The sequence below is a fragment of the Xenopus laevis genome, chromosome 7S (genome assembly GCF_017654675.1).
Source record: "Xenopus laevis strain J_2021 chromosome 7S, Xenopus_laevis_v10.1, whole genome shotgun sequence".
Taxonomy (NCBI): Eukaryota; Metazoa; Chordata; class Amphibia; order Anura; family Pipidae; genus Xenopus; species Xenopus laevis.
The window spans coordinates 61,975,160-61,983,224 of NC_054384.1; the positions used below are offsets into that span (position 1 = coordinate 61,975,160).

The 8,065-nt window shown below is 39.6% G+C and overlaps 1 long non-coding RNA gene across 1 annotated transcript; it reads right to left on the reverse strand.

Annotated features, from left to right (window-relative positions):
* Positions 1-2,409: 2,409 nt before the first annotated feature.
* On the reverse strand, positions 2,410-3,010 carry LOC121396154. The gene is made up of 3 exons (XR_005962862.1): positions 2,780-3,010; positions 2,596-2,680; positions 2,410-2,511 (listed from the first exon to the last, which is right to left on the reverse strand). It is a non-coding gene; the product is annotated as an uncharacterized LOC121396154 (long non-coding RNA).
* Positions 3,011-8,065: the final 5,055 nt, after the last annotated feature.

Below are 8,065 nucleotides of genomic sequence, written 5' to 3' on the forward strand. Positions count from 1 at the left end.
ATGAAAATTACAAACAGGCCTAAAGCTGAATGAAAGCAGAAACTACAACAGGTTTATTTCATGTTTTATTCCACTCTGCCATTTCTATTGGCTATAGTGTAGGCACTTACCAGTTTTATCACCCTACAGGTTTCATTATCCAGATTGGATGGAAGTTCGGGTTCTTGATAGAAGACATTTTCCCTCAATTTCCCTCCTTTCAAATTATTTCCAGTAAAAGGCACCTGCAAAAATATCATGTTAGGAACTCAGGTATTCTGAGAAAAGAACAACGGTATTACCCCGGGCAGGAGTTATTAGTGAAAATCTAATAGCAATTTGTCTGGGAAATTGAAAGAGTTTTTATGGAATATTTCACTGGAACACAATATTGGTCTGGGGAACCCAGAAACAACTGGTCCTATTGCTTCAGGAACCCAAAAAAAAAAAACCTCTGGGCCCCCCAGTCAAAAAGTATTCTCTGCCCCCCCCCAGCCACAAAGCCTCTCTGGACCCCTGTGCGCACTTCGTGCGTTTCCTTCACCCAGCCGTGCCAATATTTCAAGCAGGGAGCTGGTCTGGGCGGGTGATGGAACAGAGTGAGATCTTTACAATTTGAGTCTCTTCAATAGAATAAAGTAAATAGCATTGTAGAACCTAATGGGATCTATTAGTGGCAGCTTTATATTCACGTAGCCAACGGCCATTTTATAGATGATTATGCTTAAAGCCCACCAGTCCACGCTTCTCCTGTAGTTTCTTTCTGCAAACATTTCAGGAGCCCAGTAACACTCAGTTCCACATGGGTAAGTTATTTCATCTCTGTACCCAATACCTTAAGTACAAGGAAAACTGTGTTAGTTCCTAATCAATGAATAGGACTAATCTACTAACAGCTATAAAGTACATGTGATACATAGAGGCCAATGGAGAAGATCAATTATAGAATTAAAATGACCAAAGATATAATTTATATGAACATTCATTTGTCTATTATATATATTACAGGTATGGGACCTGTTATTCTGAATGCTTAGGACCTGAGGTTTCTTGGATAAGGGATCATTCTGTAACTTGGATCATTCTGTAACTTGAATCTTCATACCTTTGGTCTACTAGAAAATCACATCAGTAAATAAACCCAATATACTGGTTTTGCCTCCAATAAGACTTAAATATATCTAAGTTGGAATCAAGTACAAGTTACTGTTTTATTATTACAGAGAAAAGGGAATTTTTTAAAAAAAATTTGGATTATTTGGATAAAATGGAGTCTACAGGAGATGGCCTTTCTGGATAATGGTGTTTCAGGATAATGGATCACATACATGTAGAAAATACCAGGACATCTTACCTGCTTTGCACAACCCAAAATCTGGAATTCTGGCATATCCGTCACTGTCTAGAACAATATTTGCAGGCTTTAAATCTCTGGATGAAAAGAAATAACATGATCAGCAAAGACTTTGGTTTCTGAACAGAAAACTAGAGAATTACCCCCCATCCTTACTATATAGACCATATCTAATATTGACCTAGAAATCAGAGCCCCCCTTTCCGCACCTGTAAGAGGCCACTTTATTATGCCTCATTATAAAAATATAATAAAATATAACCACTGAAAATTGAAATCCCTTTTTAATTCTATGTAGTGCTTACCGGTGGACAATGCGATATTCATGTAAAAACTTAATCCCAAGAACGATGCAGGCGGCATAGACAAAACACATATTTCAGTTGCATTTACAAATGTGGAACATGTATCTATAAGAAGAAAGTGCAGTACTACAAGCCCATGTGAATGTACCAAAATGGCCCAATAATACTTACAAAGTGTTGCTTGGGGGCAGTGCTCCGTTCTTCAACAGGGAGTCCAAATTTCCTCCAGCAGCAAACTCCATAGCTATGTATACATGGTGTTCTCTCTGGAAGGAGCAGAATAAGCTCACCAGGAAAGGGTTCCTTGTATTCCTCACCAGCCTTAATATGTCCCTTTCCAGAAAAAGTCTGAAACATAAACCAACCAACAAGTCAGGAGAAAGGAAATGGGTTTCCTTCTAGAACTACTTAATAGCTGATCAGTGTTCTCCAAAAAAGCAAATAACTAAAAAAACTATAAAAATTGAGCAATAAAGACCAATTGAAAAGTTACTTAGAATTGGGCATTCGATAACATACTAAAAGTTAACTTAAAGGTGAAGCCCCCTTTAATGTGACAGTTGCCAAATGATATTAGTGGAGGAAAAAATTACAAAATCAATTCCTCAACTGTTTTTATGGCAAATAGACAAGTTGCATTGACACTTGTGCAAATATCCCCAGTAATTATAATGCTCACAGGAGTTGTGTGTATGTGGAGCTTACAGGAAAGGATATCGTGTATATAAGAGTAATGTAAAGGATATTAAGGATCAAGGAGATGCTTCACTAAGATACCAACCTGTCAATCATATCACTTCGCAAAACATTTTTCTTTTCCATCCTTTTGATGGCGACTGTTTTTCCAGACTTTTTATGTACTGCCTTAAAGACCTGAGAAAAAAGAGCAAGTTCATGAAATTTCAATATAAAAATGCAAATAAATGGCCTAATCTTCATTAGGGATGAGCTACTCACTTGTCCAAAGCTTCTACTGCCAAGCCACTCGCAGAACTGGAAATCCTCAATTGGAATAGAGGGAATAGCAGGGGTCGGAAAACCACTGAAAAGAAGAATAGAATGTTGGTCTTTGTAGGATTGAGGTTTCCATTAAAGGGATTAAAGATGAAGAAAGAACTGGGCAAGTAACATTATAACTTACATTGAGTCTAGTGATAAATTTTCTGAAAATTCACTGTCCGATCTCTCCCCAATCTGAGAGGGATGAGCAGAAATCACAGAATTGGGTGGAGCCTGAAGAAGAAGAACAAGAATATTCTCTATTATTTCAGATCCTTTATGGGAAAAAGGTCAATTCTGCCAAGAAGTAATGCAGTTACTAAGTTCTAGAAACATTATTATCTCATAATTATGACAATAAGGAATGCACCAAATCCAGTATTCAGTTTGGGATTCGGCCAAGATTCTGCCTTTTTCAGCAGTATTTGGACGAATCCAAGTGCCTGACCAAACCGAATCTGAATCCAAAAAATCATGTGACTTTTCGTCACACAGACAAGGACTTCAACATTTCTTTTAACCGTGTGTGCAAGGTTCTTTTTCCTCCTTTTTTCCATAATTTTCATTCAGATTCAGTTCGGAGTTCAGCTGAATCTTTCACAAAGGATTTGGGATTTGGCTAAATCCTAAAATAGTTTCTTCAGTGCATCCCTAATCATATTATGTAACAGCAGTTAATTTATTCAAGGTGACCTCCTGAGGACGGCTAGAGTTTGATAGCCGAAACGTTGAGGAATAAAATCACAGACCTCGTGGCTTTTTTTCATACAAAGTCCTGTGAGTGCGGTCTTTTTTCACTGAATATATATATATATATATATATATATATATATATATATATATATATATATATATATATATATATGGTTACACATTTCTGTTGTACATAAGAGAAAATATACTGAACACTTGCTGACCAATAGAACACACTGTACTTGTACATGTGGCAGATACTCAGACACACTTTTTCTACTAATATCTAAGTATTCTGATAGAGAAACAGAGGTATTTCCACTCATTTCTTCTGCCTCTTGTGATGGATATTCAGTCTGTAATTCATTATCACTGTCCTGACTTATATGAGACTCATCTGGCAGAAATTCCGTCTCTAATGATAATGAACTTTCACTGCCTGGGGAAGGCACAAGGAAATGTTTCGCAGATAATAATGGTTTTGGCTCATCTGAGAAAGGACAAAAATAAAATAATGATGAGTGAGACATGTAAATTAGTATATGTATTTATATACAGTAACAGAGATTGGTTATTTATTGTGCAGGAACTAAGCACACACCAATGACCCATCATATACTATACCTGAAGGTTCCTTGGCTTCTTGTACCATTATTAGTATTGCCCCAGGACTTGGTTCAATATCAGTAGGGTTATCTACGTTGCTGGTAATACACTGTAAAGATAAATATTGAAAGATCAGATGATATGCAGCAATACAGACCATCAAGTGCTAAAGTGAAAATAGGAATGGCGAATTGTACATAACAAGAATTACTCTAGAGCTGCTTGTCACTTCTAGAGGTGCTAAACTGGCAAGCATCTACCTGTTAGAATCCTACCATTGCCCAACTCAGACCCAATAAACTGCAATCTGACCTGCACCGGCCACCCCGCTATACCCCCAAACCAGGCCCGTTACCCAACCTGTACCAGCAAGGGTTTACTCACACCCAACCTGGGGACTTGCACAATCAGAAGTGACATCACTGTGGACAAGAAGTGACGTCACCATAAAGGCGGATCAACCAGGTAAAGAAAGAAAAATAGCTAGATCAGCGAAGGTGGGAGGGCTAGACCAGCAGCTGAACCAGATATCCAGACAGGGTACCTGCAGACCACAAACTTGGTTGATGAACTGCAAACTTCCTACCTAAAAATTTTGCAGGCATTCTGCAGGTACCACCAGATACCCGACCCGTTGCAGGTCTCTACTACCTGTCATAATTAGCTGACATCTGTTTCCTAAAGATGTTGAAATTGCTGTTCCCCAAGAACCAAGTAGGTGGATTTACCAGTCATTCATTCTAAGTAAATTACCAGTAAAATTCCCTTCTTCGTTCTTTAAATGTTAAACACTTCAGTGATTCTATGTTTTGTCTGTTTGAGACCCAAATGAATGGGATCTATGAATGATCTTGGTTTCATGTTTGGAAAAACTTTTCTATTGTAGGGGAGAACATACCTGGAGAGTTATCAGCTTCACTTTCAGATGTGCTTGACACTTCTTCTATCTCTATGACCTCAGTGTGGTCAGATTCCTCTTCAGTGTCCTGGCAATCTCGTTGAGAAGCTCCATGGGTTCTACCGTAGCTTTCTCCATAATTTCTTTTACTTCCACTTGCTTTTTAGCCTCTTCTTTTTCTTCACTTCATGCTTCTGAAAATCTCAACTGTGGCACTTGGAAAAGACTCACAGGAGTAGGTACGTTGTAGTTCATTGGTTCCTGAATTTAAAAAATATATATATTTCATTTTATTTGAAATATAATGTAATTAAAATATATACATAGAGTCATAAAGATTAACACAAGGTGTTAAATAAAAGTAAAAAAATGTCAGTAAGAAATCTCTATTAATACTGGTTGTTTATCTAAGAAATAAACCTCTAATAAGGATACTGAACTAGATCCCAAGTACAATGTACAAAATGGGCTGTGCAAGCACTCTAAAGTCTAAGTAATAGTATATTTAAAGGGATACTGTAATGGGGGGAAAAAAATTTCTCGAAATTAATCAGTTAATAGTGCTGCTCCAGCAGAATTCTGCACTGAAATCCATTTCTCAAAAGAGCAAACAGATTTTTTTATATTCAATTTTGAAATCTGACATGGGGCTAGACATTTTGTCAATTTCCCAGCTGCCCCAGGTCATGTGACTTGTGCTCTGATAAACTTCAATCACTCTTTACTGCTGTACTGCAAGTTGGAGTGAGATCACCCCCCTCCCTTCCCCCCACCAGCAGCCAAACAAAAGAACAATGGGAAGGTAACCAGATAACAGCTCCCTAACACAAGATAACAGCTGCCTGGTAGATCTAAGAACAACACTCAATGGTAAAACAGCAGCCTGCCAGAAAGTATTTCTCTCCTAACGTGCAGGCACAAGTCACATGACCAGGGGCAGCTGGGCTGCCTTATATACAGTTAAATACTGAAGGGGGCAGGCAAGCATGTGTTTTAGGGATAAGCACAGTAGAGGTGACTAAGCCCTAAACATCCCTTTATGGAGCTGTTTGAGCTGTGACATGGGTGGAACATAATGACAACACGCAGAATCCCATCACACGCCATCTGCACTCTAGTGGACTAAACATGTGTCCTCTCTGCACAGAAATGTCCCAGCTGAGAACCCAAGTGTATATAATATGCAGGGAGTGTACAACACAGATGTTTGGCAGGGGGGGGGGCAGTGAAATCTCAAGATGTATAAATCCTCATCCTTATCTCAGCTGCCGGGGGGTCTGGGGAGCATATTTAGTGAGAGTTTTGATTAGATATTAGAAATAGAACTCGCTCTGGGGAAACCAACAGAAACCTGGGCACTGCACTGTTCCTATAAAGAGTTTGCAGGACACAAAAGGCCCTGGGGCAATTTAAAATATTAATATGGCAAAACTTTATTTTTACAGGTTCCTATTATGGGCCTACGGCAACTTTATTTTTACAGGTTCCTATTATATAAAGTAGGAATTTCCAATCTAAAGCTATTCCAAGTGTCCCACAGGCCTAGTCTGACCCTGCCCTTATCCCCCACAGTGGGCCAGGATCTGAGGACCAAGCTTGGATCTAGCAGGAGGAACGACATCCCTAATCTGCTGGCACTGAAACTGAAAGGTTCGGATTACAATGAGCTCCTGTGTCAAGTAGTCAAACAAATAGTTTTGTGCAACAGATGCACCCCAAGCCTACATGAGAGCAGGGTTCCAAGTTTAGAGGAGGAGGAGCCCAAACGGAGCAATAAATCCACCCTTGGTGCTGAATGCTGTAAAGTAAATTACTTATTTACTGGGCAAAACAATGAATTCAGCTCAGATGATCGGGCCTGTCCGGCTACAGAGACTCTGCAATCACATGCCATGCAGCACAGATTATTGGCCTACTCCTTCCCTCTAGAATACATCTGTGGTGTTAGGGTCTCCAAGGAGTATAAAGGTTACTCACCACACAGTGCACCACCCTGAGCCCTCAGCACGGGGGGGCGGACAAACCGACGAAACCAATATAGAGCAGGCACTCAATAAGGCAAACTTCCACCAGGTAAATGTTCAAAAGTGAATAAAGTTTATTGTGTCCACAGCCTGACGCGTTGCGTGTCACAAACACTTAATCATAGGCCACTCTTTCCCTCTAACAAAATGGCAATCTCTTTACCTACCCACTGCCAAAATGCTCCTCCCCTTCCTGCTCCATTTTTCTATATAAACAAGCTTCTAGTTTGTAGCCACAGGGGCAGCCATTCAAGCTGGAAAAAGGAACAGAATACACAGCAGATAACAGATAAGCTCTGTAGTATACAATGGGATTCTTTAGTACTTTTCTGTTATCTACTGTGTATCATCTGCTTGAATGGCTGCCCACATGGCTACACAGCAGCTTGTTTATATAAACTATAGTAGTACTTATCTGTTATTTACTGTGTATCCTGTGCTTGAATGGCTGCCCCCATGGCTACACATCAGCTTGTTTATATCCATTTTTACCAGTGCAGGGCAAAAGTACATTATATTGTTATTCCTTTTAAGCCAGGGGTGCCCAAACTTTTTGCAACAAGGGCCAGATTTGATGAGGTGAAAATGTGTGGGGCTAACCATTCAGTCCGACATTCTTTGAACCATTAACATTAAATTACAGGAATCGAGTAATCATAGCAGTAATATTCGGGCACTTTAGTGAAATGATCTGCCACTTGGTCTATACTGCTGCCTGTGTGCTGAAGGTGTTAGCAATAAACACGTACTGGAACGTAGTGATGCCATACTTCTTTAGTTTAATGCACTGGCACATCAGTATGTCTATTGACACCTTCAGCCCTAAAGAAGTATGCAAGAGTGGCGCGTCACTATGTTCCAGTACGTGTCTATTGCTAACTTCTTCAGCACACAGGCAGCAGTATAGACCAAGTGGCAGATCATTTCACTAATGTGCCTTAATGTTAACGGCTATGGGATTCCTGAACGCACTGTGCTGGGAGGCCTAATTATTATTAATTTCATGACGGAGGCTGAGGGTCGGTGTAAATTTAAAAACGGGCTGCAATTGGCCCCCGGGCTGCACTTTGGACATGCCTGGCTTATGTCTAAAGTATCATTCTTGAAAAAGATAAACCAGTCTAATGCTACAGAACTAGAAGTCAGTACACCTTCAAATTTATGAGTCAGAGAGATAGATATGATTATACATTTTGTACCAAAAGCT